Source organism: Scomber japonicus, chromosome 21 (assembly GCF_027409825.1).
Source record: "Scomber japonicus isolate fScoJap1 chromosome 21, fScoJap1.pri, whole genome shotgun sequence".
Classification (NCBI taxonomy): domain Eukaryota; kingdom Metazoa; phylum Chordata; class Actinopteri; order Scombriformes; family Scombridae; genus Scomber; species Scomber japonicus.
In genome coordinates this window covers 21,296,139-21,320,092 of record NC_070598.1, presented here as the reverse complement: position 1 = coordinate 21,320,092, position 23,954 = coordinate 21,296,139, and the positions used below count along the sequence as shown (strand labels likewise).

Sequence of the window (23,954 nt, the reverse complement as noted above, 5' to 3'; positions counted from 1 at the left end):
GAGCTGGTTCTTGGTGTGACAGCTAGCTAGACCTCAATGTCCTCCTCAAAATCCTCCTCTACTTCATCCCTTTCAAAGGCGCCACTGGTGAGGCGTTGGTTGTCGTACAAGAAGACCAAGGCTTTGAGGTTGTCGTTGGTAATTGATCTTGTTCTGCTGGACAACACCTGCTGAGTTAATAATGACGTCTTTGTAACGTTTGGCCAAGACGCTCATCACGGGAAGTCTCTCCTGTAGCCCATCCCAGAAGACATCTAAATCCACCACTCCAGATGCTGAAGCTCTGGGCTCACTTTTCTTCGTCCAAAAAACATCCAAATACCTCCGTAGTGCTCGTCTGTAATGTCTGTCTTGTATTGAAGCCCCGACATGAGAAATTGATTTGAAAAAAATTAAATAAGTCTATATTTTAAGCTTGTTTGTAGTGGAAGCTCCCAGTGTCTCAGTTCACTGCTCTTCCTGTGTCTGTTCAAATCTTGCGCGATTTGAACAGACACCAGGGGAACCGTGAACTGGGTGTGCGCGATTTGCACCGACACAGGAAGAGGCGCACGTCTGGCCTGCTTCTTCACATCCTGAACAAGGAAGTGAATTTGGTGGCGGACGGACCGATATGTTAATTACTACGTTAAATCTTAACATTAATCTATTGAAAAGATCCATTTTTACGTCAATGTATTTTGCTTAGGTCTAGCTAAATGTACCGAAGGCTATCGTGACAGCCTGTAATTACCACATATATGAATACGTTATAACAATATAGCTTAAGTGCCCTCTGGTGGACAAATATGAGTACTACGCTATACTCTCCATTTTACACTTAGACTTGTTTTCATCAAAATAAATGTTGATTTCAGGTATGAGTGACACACTCTTGCCAGGATTTGCCCCTGGAATCTTCCACCCAAGGATGGCTGTGTTACTATTACACCACAAGAGTTGTGTTGTTGTTTTTTTGTTCAATTTAAGTCTATACAACTATATATCAGTTAAAGTCTATAGAACTATATAGGTAAGTGGTACTGTCTTGGTCCTGACGCTGGTGCAGGTTGAGGTGCAGGGGTTGGTCATATGTGAGGTGGTGGAGGTGGGCATCTCCCTCGCATCCACTGAGTAAAAACTCCTGGGAAAACCGTTTTAACAGGGAAACATTTGGAGAAACCTCAGGGTGAGCAACAGAGGAGGAATCCCTCACCCAGGATGGGCAGACATGCAATAGATGTTGTATACTGACAACAGTTTACAACAGTCTATGTGGGAAACATGGAAATGTTAAGAGCTGACGGAGGCAGCTTCTGGTAGGAGGAAAGGCAGGAAGAGCAGGCCAGCTTAATGGGAGGACTGGATGGCAGTCTGGTTCATGAGAAGGGGGGGCAGGCCGGTTTAACAGCAGGGGGAAGGGGGGCGATGCAGGCGGCGGTTGGTGCAGAGAGATGGAGCTCCGGTGGATCTGTGGAAACACAGAGAAAGTGCGAGACACCAAGGCCAAACTACAAAGTGCAACAGATAAAGATAATGGCAGTTCAAAATGTGCAGGAAATACTTAATATGCTACTAATATACTAATTTGTCCAACAACAAATTGCACACTCTTGCCAGGATTTGCACCTGGAGTCTTCCACCCACAGGATGGCTGTGTTACTGTTACACCACAAGAGTTGGGTTTTTTTGTTGTTGTTTTTTTTTGTGTGGTTTTTTTTCCACAAACACCTCAAATTCAGAAGATGAATGTGTTTTTTCTTTTTTTCTTGGAATAAAATACAAACAATAACAACACACTCCTTAAGACAGACAGGTAGACAGACACAGCAGAGTCGTATGTTGTCAGAACCATTTTTTCCAAAATAACAGACACTCGAACTAAAAACAATACCAGCATTTGCTGACATTACGTGCCAGTAACAGCTGGTAACAAAGTAACAATGACTACAAACTGCTCTTCCATTGCTCCAGGGTCAGTCCTGAGGCTGGACAGTACCACCGCCCCTTCAGCTGCGTGTGTCCAGTTCTTTTATTTTTCTCCTGGCCACACTCCTTGCATGTGTAGTGGTAGTGCTCCTTCGCCAGCCTTTTCCTTGGTGGTTCGCCCCTAGCCACTCGCTCCTCATCTTCCTGGGCAGCTTTATGGAGTCTCCAGGCACGTTGCCTTGGCTGAGGTGGAAGGCACGCTTGCTGCAATGGAGGAACTTGCTGCAACGGTGGAGCTTGCTGGAACTGAGGAGCAGGCTGAAACGGCGGACCAGGTTGGAACTGAGGAGCAGGCTGGAACGGCGGACCAGGTTGGAACTGAGGAGCAGGCTGGAACGGTGGACTAGGTTGGAACTGAGGAACAGGCTGGAACGGCGGACCAGGCTGGAATGGCGGAGCTTGGTGGTACAGAGGAGCCTGCTGGAATTGTGGAGGGACAGGGATTAAAGTTTTCCGGCCCCGTGCCGGAATTCCGGCGTGCGGCGCTTGACTGCGGGCGCGTCAGAACAAAATAAATAAAATTATATTTTTTTAAAATGTGAAAGAGAGTGTAATCGTTCGTCTGCCAATGATATGGGAGAAGCACAACTCTCCCGCTCTGAAACTAACATTATTATCCAATCAGAGGTGAAATAAGGCGGGTCTTGAGGAAACGTGCCTCCACCAAGTTACGTATGAAGCCTAATCGCCAGAGTAGAGAGACAGACGTTGCATGGAGTGGAAAGATGGCTCACTTCATGACTCCAGGGGAAAATGCCCTGATAATTGACCAAGGGTTGAAAAATAAATGGCGTTGGGCATGGCTAGATGAGCTAGGGAAGGACGGCAAGCCGTTTAGTAGTTGGTGCAAAAAGATGAGAGAGCCAGGTGCCTGTTTCTGCACGCTGTGCTCCAGAAAGATTAAGTATGCATCCAGCGGCAAAAAGGTTCTTCCTCGTCACGAGTCAGACCCTGCTCATAGAGCAGCTGTTCGCGCTGTACCACACACAACGCGCTTACCGGGAGCAACAGCAACGGCGGATGTACCGGTATCAATTACTGACCGTGTGTGTGATCTGAAAATTTGTTTGTGCGCATTCATTGCTGAGCATGATCTGTCGTTCAAGATGGCCCAACCTCTGGTGGATTTGTGCCAAAAAATAGCTGAAGACAAAATTGCTTTAAATAAATTGTCAGTATCTAACCAACATGCCAGCTATTTGAACACACACGGCATAACACCAGAGTTCAAAAGACAGCTTTCCAACAAGCTAAAAAACGGCATGTTTTCATTGAATATTGATGAAGCCACCAATAAAAACATGGACAAAGTCCTCAATGTCCTTGTTGCGTTTTCACTGCATTTTCTAACATCTAGCGAGTAGGAAAATGAATATAGCCAATGCCACTGCACTTGCGCTAGAATTAAAAGATGTGCTACAGTCCTATGGTTTAGCGCTGCAGCAGGTCACTAGTGTTTTACTAGATAATTGCGCAGTCATGCGGGGAAAGAAGACAGGACTTGAAACCCAAATACGAAAGGAGAACCCATACCTCCTGGATATATCTGGAGACACTGTCCATATGGTATCTAACTCTGCAAAGGCCCTCATGAGCCCTTTCAACTCAGAGATGGAAGACTTCTGCTCTGATGTATATTACGACATTGAGAAATCACCAAAGCAAAAGGAAATCTTAGCTGAATTTCAGACATTGCTTCATTTTACACCCAAGAGCTTGATCAGGCCTATCAGCAGCAGATTTCTGCAGATGTTGGAGGTGTGCAATAGGATGAATGAACTCCTTGATGTTCTCATTGTACACTACTACCACATACTGGATCCAGGCGAAGAACATAAATACAGGTAATACAAATCATGCAAAAATACCAATTTATGTTAATGATATGCCTTCCTGTATAAATGTTAACATGCCTTAATATGACAAATCCTGCGTTATACTGCAGTATCAAAACTGCTGTTTTTACTATAGTATTACTGAAGTATACTACAGTATTGCTATGTGTAGCCTATTACTGCAGTAAATGCAATGTTTTGGACACGAAAAAACCACATGCTACAAAAATACTACACTTTATTGCATTTTATTGTATAATATGATATGTTGGATATATATTTTCCTGTTATACACTGCAGTTCTTCATAAGGGATGTAGTCAGTGCATTGTTTTGGGTCTATGATGTATATAATGATGTGCAGCCTTTTAATCCACATTTGAGTTGTTAGGTTTTATAAGAGGGAGCATAATGTATGTGTGTGTGTGTGTGTGTGTGCGCGCGCACACACACACACACTATAGAAAGTTACTTAACCAAGTCCTTGAAAGACATGAGGTCTCAACTGAGGAAAAGGCCAGAATTGAAGTTCTGCAACAAGAACAGGCTACAGCATCCAGGACACAGATTAATCAGAATCGGAAGGCACGGATCTCTGTGCTCTTCACAGAATTTGAAAGGCTCACGGTCATGGTTGACTTGTTCAGAGGTAACTTGTATGAGTAGGAAAGCTTGTGGCCAGTTTATATAAATGTGTTTTTTTTTAGTTAGTGGTTATGGTCCAGCTCTGCCGGATGACACAGCTTTGTATTTAAGATGAGGTACAAATGGAACAGTCAGGTCTTTTTTTCCAACAACAGTAATTAGGCCTGTCACGATAACAAATTTTGCTGGATGATAAATTGTCTCAGAAATTATTGCGATAAGCGATAATATTGTTGTTCTGAGATAATTTTCATCTAATACAATGTTGTTACGTAATTCATTATTTTTTCACTTTGCTTCATGTTTGATACACGTTGTCGTCCGACTCGTTCATAGGAGAGAACGGGAGAGTTCACTCAGTCGGTAAGTTTTACCTTACAATGACAGGTGCGCACGAGGTAGATTACTCCAGTAAAAGTAAGACTTAGTTTAATGACTTAGAAGTCGCCAAATGACTTAATTTAACGAATTTCGTGTAAAATATTTTTTACTTTTTTATTTTTTACTTTTATGAGGGTCACAGTCACAGACTGTAGAAACTTAGCGTTTCATAATTGTGGTAGCAGCGGTGCAGCAGATGTAATGAAGTCCACGCAGCACGCTAGATGTAATCTAATAGTAACCCTATAGCCTATTCATTATAATGTCCATGGACATAAATTGAGTTCTTTTGCCTTAATAATGACAAAATAATACACAAAAAATGGTCGGATTGGGAATAATGCGTGCAATCGCCGATGGACACCCGCTGATCGGACCAACCCTACTACCAGTTATTCTACAGGTCTATAGGCTACTATGAAATAAAAAATAAAAACTCTTTAAATATTTTATTAGGCGTACTCGAACTGGCAACTAGCTTTCTCTCTGCCTAGTGCCTACAGGTATACTTCTCAGCTGCACTCTGTGGTAGGCTACGCCAGGAGTCCTGCCTCCCCACACACCATGCGACTGACAAGTGACTGACATGAGGGTTCGCTCATCCTTACTCTAAGGACCCGAGAGAGAGAGACGAGGAAAAACAAACAAGCATGCAAATGGCATTTATCGCGGCCAGAAAAATTATCGAGCTAATTTTAATTATCATGCGATTAATTGATTTATCGAATATCGCGACAGGCCTAACAGTAATCCACTTCAAGAGATTTCCCCATAGCATTGTATAGTTAATAACTGATGTCTTGGTTTGAGTTTTAATTATATCGAAAACATGTCTAAATATTTTTTTTCATGTTTGCAGGTGTCCTTCCAACATTTCAGGTGTTTCTCAAAAAACTCCAACATGAGAAACCCATGGTTCACCTGTTGCATGTGGAAATGGTCACCCTAGTGAGAGAGCTGTTGAGCAAATTTCTGAAGCCAGGAGTTATCCCCCTGAGCATTGACGAGATCCTCAAGGTCAATGTGCGGGAAACAGCCTCACAGCTCTCTAACAAGAATTTGTGTTTTGGAAGGTTTGCCTTCTCTTCCATGACCAAGGCCCGTGTGGAGAAGATGGTATGGGTGGGAACTCTATACGCCTCTCTCAGAGAAGGATACATGAGGGCAGCAGAGTTCCTCCTCAAAAATCTTCCTCTTCAGAACCAGATAATCACCTCACTCTCTGCTCTGACTCCATCTCTTATTCAGTGTGACTCTGTATGTGCAGCTTTCATGACCTTAGGAAAGGACTTGCCTAATGTTGTTCAGCCTGAAGCACTCGGCCAACTGCAGGAGGAGGTTCGGGCTTACCAAATAGATGTTGACCTGCTACCTCTGGCCAAGACCTATGTTGAAGACAACAGCAGAGTGGATGTGGAGTCAGGTGGCACTTTTGAAAACTACAGAAAGAGGTGTGAGGTACCCAACCCTGATTAAACTTGTGAAAGCCCTTCTTTCATTTTTCACAGGCCCCCTGGTGGAGGGATCCTTTAACCTAATGGACGACATCCTGGAGGCAGACAGGTGTAGGATGAATGTGGAGACCTACGAGAGCCTTGCCATTATAAAGTCAACCATGAAAGCCAGGAACTGCACAGCCTCAACAATGTTGATAGACCAGCCTTTGAGGAAATCCTGCCTTTCTTCTTATGAAACTTACCAACTCCACCTGCGTAAAAAGAAGGCAAGCGAACAGGCATTGAAAGAGAAAAGGATGGATGAGGCCATCAGGATGCGTTCAACAGCAGTAGCAAACCGGATAGTGAACCGGGCCAAGAAAACAACAAGGCCAGCTAAAGCCTTCTCTACTGGACCATCCTCTGCCTCCTCTGGGCCATCTACCTTATCTCGACCAACCAGACGACCTCCACTAAACCCTAACTCCACTGGAAAAGCTAGACCTTCTCCATCCACTGTGCCATCCACCTCCACCTCTAGGCCTGGTATACAGCCTTCCTCTGCACTAGCCAGCACCTCATCAGGACCAGCCAGGCAGCCTTCCTCCTCTGCACTAGCCAGCACCTCATCAGGACCAGCCAGGCAGCCCTCCTCTGCACTAACCAAGACCTCATCAGGACCAGCCAGGCAGCCCTCCTCTGCACTAACCAAGACCTCATCAGGACCAGCCAGGCAGCCCTCCTCTGCACTAACCAAGACCTCATCAGGACCAGCCAGGCAGCCCTCCTCTGCACTAACCAAGACCTCATCAGGACCAGCCAGGCAGCCTTCCTCTGCACTAGCCAGCACCTCATCAGGACCAGCCAGGCAGCCCTCCTCTGCACTAACCAAGACCTCATCAGGACCACCCAGGCAGCCTTCCTCTTCTGTGCCATCCACCTCCACCTCTAGGCCACCAACTTCCACATCTGGAGCAGCCACCTCCTCTTCTGGACAAGCCAGGTTATTTCCTCTCTTTTATGGTCCAGCCTCCTCTGCATCAGCCTCAACAGCCTCTACAAAAAGGAAGTGTTCTGATGACTCAAAACCCACTAAAAAGAGGAAGAAATAGATCACTGTGTGTATTTCTGTTTAATCTAATTTGTTACTACTTCATGTAGAAGTTGATATTTTTTGTTATTTATAGACTTGATTTTCGAACGTCTAGTAATTTCTTAGTATTTAATTTGCCACTATTTATTTTAAAGAAAGTTCAAATATGTTGAAACTGTTGAATTAAAACTCTTTAAAAAGAGAATCATTGTCCTTTTTTTAATACCTTAAATTAAATGGTTGCAAATAAATCTTATTCTTCAAATGCCTGCCTTCGCATTTCACATATCCTTATAACATGTCACCTTGTGATTGTAGGCCATTTTGTAACCTGTCAAAGACAAAGATTAGCAGCGAAACTTGATATCAAAAGAAATCCTAAATGCTACATGTAGCATATTGTAGTGTATTGGACTACTATGCCACCTATTGGCCTTTCTTGGTGTTGCAGTTTAGTCAAACCTCAGTCTGCAATCATTCATTCAATCATTTTGACCTTGTGAATGTGTACCAGCCACAGATTACCACCAACATCAAAAACAAGGCCTGTGTCGTGTGCAAACACTCCAAAAAGTAAACCGGTTTCCAATCGATCGACCAACATAGAGGTGTATAGAGTCACGTGCACAAGTCTAAAAAAGTTCAGGCTCAGGATTTTTTTTGCTTTAATCCCTGGAGGGAACAGGGGAGGTGGGAATGGCGGATAAAACAAAGGTTTGTTTGCCACCAGAGAGCGCTGACGGGGGGAAAGCTTCCCCTTCATGGTTTTCAGGCTCCTTAAATGTCATGACCTCATGTGCTGCACAGGGGCAGCCGGAAGGGTGTTAACTGCAGAGAGAGACTCCTTGGCTAGGTGCAGCTGTTTGGGGAGCACGGTGCCTTGCAGCAGCATGTCCTTGTCCCTTCTAAGCAGCCTACAAGACAAACATTCATTATTTTATACATGTGAGCCTATCCCCCTAAGGTAACAAGCATGCAGGTGGAGGTTTTTGTCTTTATACACTGTGTTGACTGTATGTGAAAGGTAAACAAAATAACACACACCCTGAAGAGACAGTGGTGTTGTTAACCGGCACCAGAACCAAGTTGGTCTGGTCCAGGACAACCCTGCTGTCCTCCAGCAGCTGTCTGATGTGGCTGTAGACACAGACAATGGACTGAGGGATGGGCATGGTTTTGCCTTTTGTGTCCTTTGGCCTGTTCCGTGCTTGCTCAAATTCTTTTGCAAGTCTGAGGCAAACACATTCACTGACCCTGTGTAATTCAGGGTCCTGGGCTGCTTGGCCGTGAGTCATGTATAGTCTGTGGGAGAGAAAGATGATATAATCTGGACTGTGAACAAGAATGTAAATTCATGAAGAACCAGGTGACAATGTCAACAGGGATTGTAATAAAATGTTCCGTCTCTTATTCAATGATTTGTATTGAACCAAACTGATTTTGTGGTCAAGCACCTCTCTGCCGCCTGCTGTCCAGGAGCAGAGCCACTCGGCTTCCTGGGTGCTCTCCATGGTCCTCCTGACGCACGTCCCTTCTCCTTAGCCTTCTGGGTGTACCTAAAAAAAAAGACATACAATACAGTGTGTCTTGATGCAAATGTACCTGGAATAAATGTACACTGGTGTCGGTGGAAACTCTCCAGGGAGGAGGACCCCCTACCACACCTCAGGATGTCCAGCTCTTTGCCACCCTTCTGGAGTGTCCCCACCTTCGTGTACAACTGAACACCTGCAGGGTCTTGGAGGCACCCCAGGTGCTTCTGCTGCACCTCCCAAACATGGCGCATGCTGTCAAGGTTGATCAGACGCAGCCCTGTCGTGTCGGTCAGCTCCCACAGTGATTCCAGCAGCCCTGAAATCATGCTCCGACTCTCCTCCACCCCACGTATCCTCCTCCTGCAGTGCCTCTTCAGCTCCCCTGGGCTGATGGTGGCCATGAGTTGCTCCTCAGTGGGAGCATGTCCACTGTGGCTGCTCTTCCACTCTGCTCTCTTGGCATCCTTCAGGTGTTGCACATCCTCCTGGTCCCATTCAAAAATGCAGGAGGAGAGCTATGCACAAAAGATGCCATACAGAGGGTGGTGTTCTGTAGTGAGGCCGCAGTTGAACCGTCTCACAAAATGGAAGCTGTCCAATCGCGCTGCAGACCTCCATGGGTGAAAGAGTTTAGCCACAGAAGACACTCCTGTGAAAAACAACCATTGATAATTACATAGACCACAACACCTGATCATTGTGACTACTAAGACACACCTGGATTAATCAGTTTTTCCAATAATGTAAGACAGGAACTAAAGGGGCATGACTGTCTGGATAGAGATCTGACAGGTAATAAAACACAAGCAAACAGGCCACAGGTGCATTGCGTCACCATGACCTCCAAATAACCACTATTGTGCTTGTGTACCGGAGTGAGAAATATTCAACAGGTCTTGTTGTCCTTTCTCATTACACTTTTAACATTGTGTCCAGCTCATACATAAGCTGTGTGTATGTTGGTTTCAGTATGAATTCTTTTTTGCCTGGAAGATTGCTACAAGTTTCTTGTCATCATAAAACCTCCTGGAGATGCCGGGGATTGAACCCGGGGCCTCATACATGCAAAGCATGCGCTCTACCACTGAGCTACATCCCCTGCACTCACAACAGCAAAAGACAGCGCCGACGCGCAAAGACAATTATAAGAAAAGGACACTTAGACTTACCTCAGCTGGAATGCAGTGCGTTGTCATGCAAAGTCATTGTCTATATAAAACCTGAGCTCCAAGTGAGCGGAGCCTTGCGCTTGCTGCTGGCTTGTAGCAGGCCGTGCCGGGATCTGTTCGTGCCGTAATTTTGGCAATTTTAACGTGAAGGTCATTGGGGATTGTTTGGCTTTTGGAGCCGGCTTCAAGTGGCCATCGGAGGAACTGCATTAGGCACTCCCCCATCGGCTTCACTTTTCAGCCCCGGAGGTCGCCGTTTGCTTTAAAACAACCCCGCTGCTCTGCGATGGCCGGGAATCGAACCCGGGTCAACTGCTTGGAAGGCAGCTATGCTCACCACTATACCACCATCGCTATGGAAGAGATGCACTTTAGTGCCCGGCCAGCATTTTATATCATTATAAGAGTTGTACAAGGAGAGGAGGAGCAACAGAGGAGATGCAGGCAGACCTAGGAGATAAGAATGTAGTTTGACATTTAGTCTTAAAAGCAAGAAGGTTCTTCTCTTTCCATTTTTGAAGACTTTCGACTCCTCATCCAAGAGGTCCCTCCGGTGCTCACGGCCGGTGGGGTCACATGACATCATCGTCAGAATTCCATCAGGCAGGGCTTGAAGAAGATAAGCCATCGTTGTCGGCAGGATTCGAACCTGCGCGGGGAGACCCCAATGGATTTCTAGTCCATCGCCTTAACCACTCGGCCAAAAAAGTCAATCTGTCTTGTTCTTTCAATTTGGCCTCTGATTTGTATCTCCTGTCCCCGATTAGTCCTATCTATTTAGGCCATCATTGCAAATAAGAACTAGTTCTTAATGATTTTTTGCTTGGTTAAATAAAATAAGTTTCCTTTGCTTCGTTGTCTGTCCGTCGTGTCTATTATGCTGTCATTGTCATGCTGTTCCTCTGTGTCCTCTCTGTGTCTAGGCGTTCTCTCTGGGTTCTGTGACACCTACATATAATGCATTCCTGCACCAACTTTCTGATAGTCACCTGTCTGACTGCAGCAATCCCGGTCAACGTAAATTGCTTCTGGCTCTGGCTCCCCAGCATCCTGGTAGCACTTCACAATACCCTGGCACAGGTCATCCAGGCCGGCTCCCTCAACAGTGGTTAGCACACAGTTCAGTACTTGGCCACATTCATTACTGACGTTTGTCATCCAAGTAGCTGTTTCTGCAATGCCACCAGCGAGTTTCTTTGTGATCTGTAAAGTTATAAGAAAAAAAAAAGAATTAGTATAACATAACTTCCCATTACTTTATGTAGTCATCTTATTTTCTGGACTTGCCAAGTGTCGCACCTTTTTTGTGGAGTCCACCTTTAAAATTCTGCCATAGGTTGAAGTAATGACACTCTTCATCTCGTCCAGATGTCCCAGGATCTCATTGGCATGTACAGTCTCAAACCAGTGTGCAAGAGGTAGTGGGCGATACGGTGGTGGCTGCTGATATTCCACTTCCTGATGCTGAGTTAGGACACTCCTCTTTTTATGCAGTTCACAGTCAGACAGGTATTGAATTGTGTGCCGTGCCCACTCCTCACTGTGAACTTCCTCCAGTGCCTGCTGTAGGTAACTTGAACTGTTGCCTGCAGTTCGGGGTTTCAGCATGGTCACACACTTCTTGTCCAGAGCCAGTTGTGTGGTAAGAACAGCAGGGAACCTGGTTCTATGGGCAGGATCCAACACATCGGTACTCCACGGACAGACAGGGATCATGCATTTGCTGCACCGAGGATAATTTCCTCCGACCAAGTAGTACCTTGAGTCCAGGTCAATGACCTCCCGTACCTTTGGATAGATCCCAGAGTGGTGCATCTTGGTGTTGCACTGATGACACTTGAGTGAAATATGCCACATCCGCATCGGTGCCCACAGAAACATCCGCTGCCTGAAGTAGGTCATAGGATTAGGTGGCATAGTTGTCAGTTTTGGTGGATTGGGTGGATGGAACCAGTTTTGAGATAAATGTTGTCTCAGCTGTCCTGTGGGTTCATAAAGACACTGAGCAATCCATTCCTGGTCAGCTGGTTTGATGACCCGCATGAACTGTTTAGGGAGAAAACTCACCCAATTTACCTCTGGTGGCCTCAGGTGGACATATGGAAATGTGGCAGGTGGAATTGCTGGAGGAGGAGGTTGTTGTTGTGGTGGTGGTGGTGGTGGAGGAGGAGGGGCTGGAGGTTGTGGTGTGGTGGTGGTGGGGTTGGAGGTTGCTGTGGTGGGGCTGGAGGTTGCTGTTGGTGGTGGTGGTGGTAGAAGAGGAGGAGGAGGAGGAGGTTGCTGTGGTGGGGCTGGAGGAGGTTCTTGTTGTTGTTGTGGTGGAGGTGGATGAGGAGGTTGCTGTGGTCGTGTTCTGTTGTCTGAAAAATGGTGTTCTTCAATATGCTTGAGCAGTCCAACAGCGCCTATGATTTTTTTGCCACACTGCTCACAACATTCGTCTGCATGCAAGTCAGCCCAGTGTTCACAGAACTCTTCAGCATTAAAAGTCCTGCTACAAAGATCAAATTTTATGCTTGAGCTGCTGCTCTGAGCTGTCTGGGTCCTCGCTGCAGACTGTGTTCCAGGATCTGGATGCTGTGTAGCAGGAGCTGGGCGCTGTGTAGCAGGAGCTGGGCGCTGTGTAGCAGGTGGTGGAGGAGACAGAAAATAAGTTTTAAACTGTGAAACAATCCAAGCACATCTAAATACTTCTATTTAGATATTTAAAACTGCCTGCTGGAAAACCTAATATGCAACAGTTTATGATTTAAAAAAAATCAAAATTCAATATAATCACCACTTACCCTATGATATCCACATTTGCAGAGGATTTTTTTGCCGAATATGTCATTCTCCTGGACTTGGTGACCGTAGAGGGGAGTCAGAGGACAGGAGCTGATGCTCTGTAATACAGCCTTCCATTTACCACCCCCAGGCTTTTTGCCCGTTGTAAATTTAAACTTCCCCTGGGCATACTGGTGCATGATCCCTCCCAGTATGCATCAGGTTTACCTGTCTTTGGCATTTCTGCAAATGTCAGATGGCATAATTTCAAACAAAGCAGTGTCAAATAATGTTCATTAAATAATTCTTTATCACGGTTGAATTACGTTGAAATAAAAAGTCATCAACAACAATAGGGAGGTTAAGCCCAAATCAGATCAGTGCTCATCATATGTCTTGTTCACATAAATATATATACACACACACACACACACACACACACACACACACTACATATGCTAAACAACTGCAACTATACGAGATGTTGATACCTTTCGGCTGCTTGCTGGCCTGGAGCAGAGCCACTGCGCTTCAGAGAAGCTCTCCATGGTCCTGGCAGAGTTGTTTTTTTATTTTTGAGGGTGTATGTGGTGGGAGCGCGGTCAAAAGCACTCAGGCAGGAATACAACCTGAGGACTTCTGCCACTTCTGTATTAGAAAGAGCAGTTATTGTTCTGTTGAGCCCAACCAGGTACCCTGCCAGAGCATCAACTGCCTCCCATCCCGGAATCCCCCTGGAATCGCACCTAGTGTCCTGTCACAACAAATACCACAAGTCTAAACATCTGATACAAGAGCAAATAAAGAAGTCCACATTTCTAATGGTAAAACACAATCCACTTTACCAAAGCTGGAGTGAGAGGCTGACTCTCCTCAGATGGAGAGTGGGCAGAGGCATCACTCTCCTCAAACGGTGCACTGGGATCTGAGCCAGGACCACCACTTCCAAATGTAGATTCCTGAGGTGATTTAAAAAAAAAAAAAAACACAATTATCTTGTAAAAGTTGTTGATTTTACAATTTAAAAAAAGTTAGTGTAGTTACTATTAGTGTTCTTTTTAAACGGATGATCAAACTTGACATTGAGTATTACCTCCAATGAAACATCATTAGCACGTGGCAGCGTCTCATCTGGACATTCATCCTGGCCTTCATCCAAAACCTCTGACTGGATGTCACCAGGATCTGTCTGCTGGCTCAGGAGATCTCCTCTGTTCGACTGTGCCAGGAGATACTCCACAGCAATGCGCTCATCTGCAATAAGTATTCACCGGGTGAAGAACATATTTTTTTAAACTTGCCATGTCACAGTTTAGGGATTTACCATCAACAGCCATCTCTTTTCTTACCAGTAGGTTTCCCAGGGGGAATAAACTCCAGAAGTAGTGGTTTTCCCAAGACTTTGTTGCTGAGTGCATTCACATTGCACATCAAGCGTATGTCATACAGTTTTGTCTTGGATGTCTCAGTCATACAAAGTGCTTGTGCTGAACGGTTAAGGTTCCACCTCGACACACCCTCAAGCATGTACATCTGTGTGTGTAATGCATTGCATCTCCACCCTGTTGAGACAAAAGACAGGAACACAGATTACAATAGAAAACACACACAGAATATCTGTTTCATAATGTCACCACACAATAAGGTGGACACAGTCAAACAAAATAAGACTTTCAAAATGATAACTGTAAATAAAGCTACTAAATGTATCGCAGTACAGTTTTAGTTTTACTAGTAAACACTCACAAGAGCCACAGCTAAGTCCACAGTCCACAGTCCACAGTCCACAGCACACAGCACACAGCTCAACAGCAAACAGGAAGGACAGCCACACAACACAGTGACAATCCTTCCAAATGCAGGCGGAAGAGCACTGCTGTTTGTAATGACCCGCTTCTTGCCAGCTCGTCAGGCTCATCGGCTGCAGCTGCGGAGGAGCAATGGCTGATGGCAGGAGGTGGGACCTGTAAAACAAGCAGAGATGGTGCAGAGGACAGCAGGAGCACTCACTCCGGCAGGGAGCAAGCGCTGCAATACAAGCACAGATGGTGCAGGGGAAAAATAGGGGCGCTCAATAACAAAATATACAATAGTTATGTGAAGTTTTAACTTGCCTGGAATGAAAGCACACTGGTGCTTATGAAAGCTCTCAAGGGAGGAGGACCCTCTGCCGCACCTTAGGACATCCAATGTCTTGTCTCCTTTCTCCAGCCCTGACCCAATGTTAGTGTATAGCTGCAACCCTGGTGGATCCTGGATGCAGGCGAGGTGCTTTTGCTGTACCTCCCACACTCGAGACATGCTCTCGTGATTGATGAGGTGCAGCCCAGTGCTGTCCACCAGCTGCCACATCGAGTCAAGGAGACTTTTGATGAGGGCACGGGTCTCCTCTACCCCCCGTGTTCTCCTGCGGCAGTGCTTGGCAACCTCGCGAGAACTGATGCTCGCCAACACCTGGGCATCTGTGGGTTCATGACCCGGATTTTTCTTCTTCAGCTCTGCCTGCTTGGCCTCCTTCAGATGACAGACGTCCTGCTTGTCCCACTCAAAAATGCAGCTCGACAATTTTGAGCAGAATGTGCCATACAGTGGATGGTGTTCCGTGGTGAGACCTTTGGTGAATCGCCTCATGAAGTGGAACACATCTAACCGCACAGTGGACGTCCATGGCCGAAACCAGTGGAGGACTGGGCTCACTCCTATATAAAATCACAAAATAGAATTTGTTGGTTTTCGGTCAGCCTGCCATCAACTGTCTTACAGTTTTTTTTCAATTGTTTACACACAAATACTACTCATATGATGGTTTAAGTGTGTCATTTGAAAGCAAAATAATATAAAGAAATAACTTGTTAAATTGTTAATTAATTAATTAATTAATTGATTAATTGTGCTCTTAAATTGTTTTGAATGTTAAGTTTAATTTTGCAGGAGCGTGAAGTTGTTTTGCCCATTGTGCGTGTGATTTTGGATTTGTGTGTAGAGGCACGCTTTCTGAAAATGTGTGTAAACAATCGAGAAAAACCGTCATCTCCAGCCAACACGTATAAACACAAATTACACGTAACCCACCTCTGTCACTGCAACAGTCTCTGTCCACATAGATGGCATCCGGCTGTGGCTCACCAGCATCCCTGTACCGTTTGACAATCCCTTGGCACAGCTCATCAAGCCCAGACCCCTCTCCTGTGAGGACAGAGTTGAGGACCTGACCATGCTCGTTCCCAATGTTGGTCATCCATGTAGCGGTGTCCTCAATCCCCCCAGCCAGTTTTTTGGTGACCTATATTATATCAAAAGTACATACATTATAAGGTTATTTATTCTTAGCCACCCTCAACAGATCAACATTATATACATTACAGTACATTTACCTTCTTTGTGGAATCAAGTTTGAGAATTCTGCCAAACGTTGATGTGATGACACCTTTTAGCTCATCAAGGTGACTCACAACATCGTTGGTATGAACTGTCTCAAACCACTGGGCCAAGGGCAGGGGACAGAAGGATGGTGGTGGTGGATAAATGGCCTGGGACTGCGTGGGACAGGATCTCATGTGAATTTCACAATCTGTGAAATAGTCACATGATCTCCTAGCCCAGTCCTCACTGTGTGCCTCCTGAAAGGCCTGCTGCAGGTAACTGGAGCTATTCCCTGCTGTTCTGGGACGCAGAAGTGTTACACACTTTCTGTCCAGTGCCAAATGTGTTGTTAAAACAGCAGGGAATTTGTGGCGTGTTGAGGGGTCGAGCTGCTTTAAAATGTCACTACTCCAAGGACAGGTCAGTGATTTGCACTGGCCGCACCTTGGGTAATCCCCCCCTATTAAATAGTATTTACTGTCCACATCGATGACCTCTCTGACTTTGGTGTAAATACCAGAGTGTTGCATCTTCCGGCTGCACTGGGGGCATTTCAGCGGGATGCCCCACATGCGCATTGGAGCCCACAGGAACATCCGCTGCCGAAAGTAGTCATGAGGGTCAGGAGGTGCAGTAGATCTGATTGGGCTTGGGGGGTGGTGCCAATTCTGCCCAACATCCTGTTTCAGCTGCCCACTCGCCTCGTAGAGGATGTGGGCAATCCACTCCTGGTCACCTGGCTTGATGACCCTGAGGAACGCCTTGGGTAAAAACCTAGCCCGGCCGAGTGGGGGTGCTGGTGCTGCTGGAGGAGGGGCAGAAGCAGGAGCAGGAAGAAGTGCTGTGTTGCTTGGTGTCTCTGGTGCTGTGGTAGGGGCAGGAGCATCTTTGGGATGGATGTCTGGTGTCATCTCCTGGGCTGGGAGGCAGGCTGGAGCAGGATGGAGCTGATCTTGGAGGGTTAGACTCTGTGTCATCTCCTGAGCTGAGGGAGTGGAGGGAGGGACCCCAGGGGTAGGAGGAGCAATGTTTGGCAGGCATGTGAGAGCTGCATGACAGCTCTCAAGGTGCTCTGACAAACCAACAGCACCCCAGACCTGTGCGCCACAGTGCTCACACTGCTCCTTGACGTGGTAGTCTGACAGGTGCTCTGTGAACTGGTCAGACGACACTTCCTGGGCACAAATGGAGCATGTCACTGAAGTACATGCACTGGCCTTTGGTGTGTCTGCTGGATTGCTGGTGTTGACCTGAACAGCCGGTGGACCTGCAGCTGTCTGTGCCTGCTGTCCTGGCTGTGGAAAACAACATTTTGGATTTACTTAACATTTTTAGCATTCTCTAAATAAAACAATAATGCACTGGCAAAATCAAGCACATATGAAGAACTATCCATGAGGAACATCCTAGGAAGAAGCCTTTCACAGCATATTATTACCTTTTTTTTTATTAGTATCACATCATAGGTTTAAGGATTCAGTGACATCACTTACATCATGGTAACCACAGCTGCAAGGGATCTGTTTCCCAAAGATATCTGTTTTTCGGACAGGTAGGCCGAATACAGGGGTTAGAGGACAATTTTTGATCCTCTCAATCACTGCCCTCCAACGTCTGCACCCCGGTCTCTGGCCAGTTGTAAATTTGTACTTCCCATTTGCATACTGGACCATGACACCGGCCCAGTATGAATCTGGCTTTCCAGTCTTTGGCATCTCTATTGAATTGGACATAAGACTCATTAATCCAGGTGTGTCTTGACCTGCCAGCAATGGTCAGACAGCAATGTACTCACCCTCATGTTGACTAAAGAGCTAGAATTCTCAGAGTCCTGAGTGCCTTCTCTGAGTTGGGGGAGGGGAGAAGAGAGGAGAGGAGCATAGGGGATGGAGGGGGATAGGCGATCTGCGCAGCACTACGCTATTTGACCATACAGTATAATGGTTGTGAAAGGATACCACTTTTCTTGGTCCAAAAAGACACCAAAAAACATCCCAAAACCTCCATGCTCGTCTGTAATATCCCTCTTTATTAAAGTCTCGAAATGATAAATTATTCCGAATTAAAAAAAAAAAAAAAAAGTCTCTGTTTTAAGCTTGTTCGTAGCACAAAATCCCAGTCAGTGCTGACTGGCAGAACTATTTCTCATGTCAGGGCTTCAATACAAGAGGGACAGACACATCACTATGCAGGTAGGCTATTTGAATATTTTTTGGTGACTTTTAGAAAAGGCACGGAGGACTCTGATAATTCTCCCAGCTCTTACGGTAACACAGTGGTCGTAAAATAAGATGAACACAACACAGAGAAGCGTTATGTATGCTAATATCAATATTGCTAAATTAACGACATGCGTCGGTAAACTACATTTCCGTACATGAATTACGGCATAGAAAAAATAAAATGAACACTAGTTTCATTCATTTGTAATCACTTAAGTTTACCTGTTGGACGACAGCGGTCTTTTGAGGTGAGCGTCGGTAACTTCGAAGTCCGTCTCTGGTAACTTTCCCCAAAGCTTCTCCCTGTTGCGGGGCGGGCGCAGCACGCCGGGTACAACGGGAAACATCCAATCAGCGACGAGATTCCCATAGCAACGCTTTTGACCAATCAAACTGCGGGGCGGAAAACGCAAACTTCTGATTGGATGCTTTACCCCGTGATTGACAGGTTGCTGGGCTCTTTGCCCCCGTGTTAGGACCTGGTTAGGACTTGGTTAGGAATTGTTAGGACTTTGTTAGGATGTGTTAGGACTTTGTTAGGATGTCCTAACACATCTGTGGCTGGGGCGTCAGATGCATACCTGTCACACGTGTTGTTCCACCTATTCGACACTGTAGTACAACATTCATATAATCACCTCACAAAGAGCTACACAGAGGGTTTGTAAGGGCATTGTCACTCTTTAGTTTTGGTGCATGACTGTCTGGATAGAGATCTGACAGGTAATAAAACACAAGCAAACAGGCGCATTGCGTCACCATGACCTCCAAATAACCACTATTGTGCTTGTGTACCGTAGTGAGAAATATTCAACAGGTCTTGTTGTCCTTTCTCATTACACTTTTAACATTGTGTCCAGCTCATACATAAGCTGTGTGTATGTTGGTTTCAGTATGAATTCTTTTTTGCCTGGAAGATTGCTACAAGTTTCTTGTCATCATTCGCTCCTGGTTCTCAAGGGCTGCCTTGCGTAATCGCCATTCACGCTGGCGATATGAGATGTAGATACCTCTCAGCTGCTTGCTGGCCTGGAGCAGAGCCACTGCGCTATCTTGAAGCCCTCCAAGGTCCCGGCAAAGTGGTTTTCTTGCTCTTGAGGGTATATCTGGTGGGGGTCTGGTCAAAGACATTTAAACACGAGTATAACCGCAAAATCTCTGCCACTTCAGCATTGGAAAGTGCGGTTATAGTCCGGTTTAGCCCCACCAGGTAACCTGCCAAGGCATCAACTGCCTCCCATCCAGGAAACCCTCTGGCATCACACCTAGTGTCCTGTTACAAGAATTGAACCAATAAAACTGATTTTAAACATCTGGTATAAGAGCAAATATATAGAAGCCCACATTTCTAATGGTGAAACATTATCCACTTTACCGGAGCTGGAGTGACGAGCCCACTCTCCTCCAATGGGGAGTAGACGGGGCCAGCAGAGGTATCACCCTCCTCCAATGGGGTGTAGACGGGGCCAGCAGAGGTATCACCCTCCTCCAATGGGGTGTAGACGGGGCCAGCAGAGGTATCACCCTCCTCCAATGGGGACTTGGGATCTAGCCCAGGCCTGGGGCCGCCACTTCCAAATTGCTGAGGTGATTAATAAAAGAATACATAGAATAAATAATAAATATTAATAATAAATTATAAAGAATAAATAATCTTTTAAATGTTTGTTGTGTCTGTTCTACATTGACTGTTTAGTAGTTTTCCAATATTTTTTTGATGTCTGATATACTGTTGACATAATATTACCTGCAATGTGAGGTCAACAGCTTGTGGTACGGTCACATCCGGACTTTCATCCTCGAGGTCTTCTTCCAAGACCTCAGGCAGGATGTCACCAATACCAATCTGCTGGCTCAGAAGATCTCCTCTGTTGGACTGTGCCAGAAGATATTCCACAGCAATAAGCTCTCCTGCAATAAGTATTTACCAAGGGGGAAATGATTGTTTTACTTGCCTTCCATGTCACAGAATAGGTCTTATCATCATCAACAGCAGATTTTTCTTACCGGTAGGTTTCCCAGGGGGGATAAACTCTGGAAGAAGAGGTTTTCACAAGACTTTGTTGCTGAGCGCATTCACATTGGACATCAGACGAATGTTGTACAACCTTGTCCTGGATGTCTCAGTCAAAGAAAGCGCTTGTGCTGACCGGTTCAAATTCCACCTTGATACACCCTCAAGCATGTACATCTGCGTGTGCAGTGCATTGCATCTCCACCCTGATGAGACAAAAAACAGGATCACTGATTACAACAAATTACAACAATATTATGTCAACATTCAATAGAAAACTATACTATATGTGTGTGAGGTTTTAACATGCCTGGAATGAAAGCACACTGGTGCTTATGAAAACTTTCCAGAGAGGAGGACCCTCTGCCGCATCTCAGCACATCCAGTGTCTTCTCTCCTTTCTCCAGCCCTGACCCGATGTTTGTATAGAGCTGCACTCCTGGTGGATCCTGGATGCAGGCAAGGTGCTTTTGCTGCACCTCCCACACTCGAGACATGCGCTCGTGGTTGATAAGGTGTAGCCCAGTGCCGTCCACAAGCTGCCACATGGAGTCAAGAAGACTTCTGATGAGGGCGCGGGTCTCCTCCACTCCCCGGGTTTTCCTGCGGCAGTGCTCGGCTAGCTCTTTAGAGCTGATGCTCGCCAACACCTGGGAATCTGTTGGCTCGTGCCCCTGATGCTTTTGCCTCAGCTCTGACCGCTTCGCCTCTTTAAGACGGCCGACGTCGTGGCTATCCCACTCAAAAATGCAGCTTGACAATTTGGAGCAGAACGTACCGTACAGTGGATGGTGTTCCGTAGTGAGGCCATTGGTGAATCGCCTCATGAAGTGGAACACATCCAACCGCACAGTGGACGTCCATGGCCGAAACCAATGCAGAACTGGGCTCACTCCTGTGTAAATTCACAAGATCATGAATAATTTTTTTTTCAGTTTGTAGTCAGAGTGTCACCAACTGCCTTAATCTGGCAAAAAGACATCGACAAAAATTACAGGTAACCCACCTCTGTCACTGCAACAGTCTCTATCCACATAGATGGCATCCGGCTGTGGCTCACCAGCATCCCTGTACCGCTGGACGATCCCTTGGCACAGGTCGTCCAGCCCAGCCCTCTCGCCGGTTGTGAGGACAGAGTTGAGGACCTGACCATACTCATTCCCCATATTCGACATCCATGTTGCTGTGTCCTCAATCCCCCCAGCCAGTTTTTTGGTCACCTATGTTATAACAAAAGTATATACATCATTAGCACATGTACTCTTATCCAACCCTAAAAGAACGAATGAGTTCAAGCTTATATAGGTTTACATTTACCTTCTTAGTGGAATCAAGCTTCAGGATTCTGCCAAATGTTGACGTGATGACACCTTTGAGTTCATCAAGGTGACTGACAACATCATTGGCATGGACTGTCTCGAACCACTGAGCCAGGGGCAAGGGAGAGAAGGGTGGTGGTGGGGGATAAACAGCCTGGGACTGCGTCAGGCAGGATCGCTTGTGAATTTCACAATCTGTGAAATAGTCACAGGCTCTCCCAGCCCACTCCTCACTGTGTGCCTCTTGAAAGGCCTGCTGCAGGTAGCTGGAGCTATTCCCTGCTGTTCTGGGACGTAAAAGTGTCACACATTTTCTGTCCAGTGCCAGATGTGTGGTCAACACAGCAGGGAATTTGTTGCGGTTAGAGGGGTCAAGCTGATTTAAAATGTCACTACTCCCAAGGACAGACAGGTAGCTTGCACTGGCTGCACTTTGGGTAATCTCCCCCTATTAAATAAAACTTGGAATCCACATCAATGACCTCTCTGACCTTGGTGTAAACTCCAGAGTGGTGCATTTTTCGGTTGCACTGAGTGCATTTCAGAGGGATGCCCCACATGCGCATTGGTGTCCACAGGAACTTCCTCTGCCGAAAGTAATGATGTGGGTTTGGAGGTGCCACCGATCTGATTGGGCTTGGGGGGTGGTGCCAATTTTGCCTGACATCCTGTCTCAGCTGCCCACTCGCATCATACAGGATGTGGGCAATCCACTCCAGATCACCTGGCTTGATGACCCGGAGGAACGGCTTTGGCAAAAACCTGGCCCGGCGCAGAGGGACTGAAAGTGTGGAAGGGGCAGGAGCAGGAGCAACTTGGAGCCGGATGGTTGGTGTTGTCTCCTGGGCTGTAAGGCAGACTGGAGCTGGAGCATCTCGGGGAGCGACCATTGGTGTCGGTGTCATCTCTTGGGCTGGGGTAGTGGAGGGACGGGCTGAAGGGGATGGAGGAGAAATGTTTGGGAGGTCTGCGGGAGATGTCAAGAGATGACACTTCTCAAGGTGCTCTGTCAACCCGACAGCACCCTCGGCCTTTGTGCCGCAGTGCTCACACTGCTCCTGAACATGAAAGTCTGACAGGTGCTCTGTATACTGGTCAGAGAGCACTTTCTGACCACAAAGGGAGCATGTTAAGGTACCACTGGTCCCTGTCTGCTGTGGCCCGGCAGCGGTCCCTGTCTGCGGTCCTGACTGGGGGAAACAACATTTTGCATTTACTCTCTATATCCTCTTATCCCCTAAATCACACAAAATTCTGCATCAAAACAAGTAATTTGGAGAATCAAGCACATACATGGGGAACAGCTGTAGAGGAACCATTAGTCAGCATCTTTGTCTTACACAATATGTTTAAGGATTCAATGACATTACTTACATCATGGTAGCCACACTTGCAGGGGATCTTTTTGCCAAAAATGTCAGTTTTTCTGACAGCTAGGCCAAAGAGAGGGGTCAGTGGACAATTCTTCACCCTCTCTAGTACTGCCTTCCACCGTCTGCTCCCAGGTCTCTGGCCAGTGGAAAATCGGTATCTCCCCTGGGCAAACAGGACCATGACACCAGCCCAGAATGAATCTGGCTTTCCTTCCTTTGGCATCTCTATAATAATAATAATAATACACTTTATTTGTATTGCACTTTATATTATTATAGTCAATCTCAAGGTGCTACAAATATAATGAAAAAGAAAAGCAGAGAGAAACAGATTTAAAAAATGCAATTTAAAACAGATAAAAAAGAAGAAAAATATCAATAAAATACATTTAACAGAAGGCTTTTTTTAAAAAGATAGGACAATTTATTTTAGTCAGAAAGTTAATCCATAGGTCATGCAATGCAGGCTAGCTCTTCAACGAGGGTCATCGTGCTTACGTCACTCCATTATTATAAAAGCACACAAAATCACCTCAGGCATAACGTTAACGGTTTTCACGTCAGGTCTACAACACAAAACATAGCTCAAGATGACCAACACGTATCGTAGAAAAATCTCTGAAACATCGACGGCATTAACAGAACAAACAAACAAACAAACAAACGAGCGGCTAACTATGTTCTGTACATGAATTACAACATAAAAAATAAAATAAACAGTAGTTTCATTCATTTGTACTTACTTTTGATTACTTGAATGACGACAGCGGTCTTTGAAGAGAATTAAATTCAACGCCGGTAAATTTCCCCAAAGTATCTCCTTACCGTTGCTGGGC

At 45.9% G+C, this 23,954-nt stretch overlaps 3 non-coding genes across 3 annotated transcripts; all 3 read right to left on the bottom strand.

Moving 5' to 3' along the window:
- Positions 1–9,919: 9,919 nt before the first annotated feature.
- trnaa-ugc (transfer RNA alanine (anticodon UGC)) lies at positions 9,920–9,991 on the bottom strand. Its single transcript has one exon. It is a non-coding gene; the product is annotated as a tRNA-Ala (tRNA).
- Positions 9,992–10,343: 352 nt separating this feature from the next.
- Positions 10,344–10,415, bottom strand: trnag-ucc (transfer RNA glycine (anticodon UCC)). The gene has a single exon. It is a non-coding gene; the product is annotated as a tRNA-Gly (tRNA).
- A 274-nt stretch (positions 10,416–10,689) lies between these two features.
- trnas-aga (transfer RNA serine (anticodon AGA)) lies at positions 10,690–10,772 on the bottom strand. Its single transcript has one exon. It is a non-coding gene; the product is annotated as a tRNA-Ser (tRNA).
- Between the last annotated feature and the right edge of the window lie 13,182 nt (positions 10,773–23,954).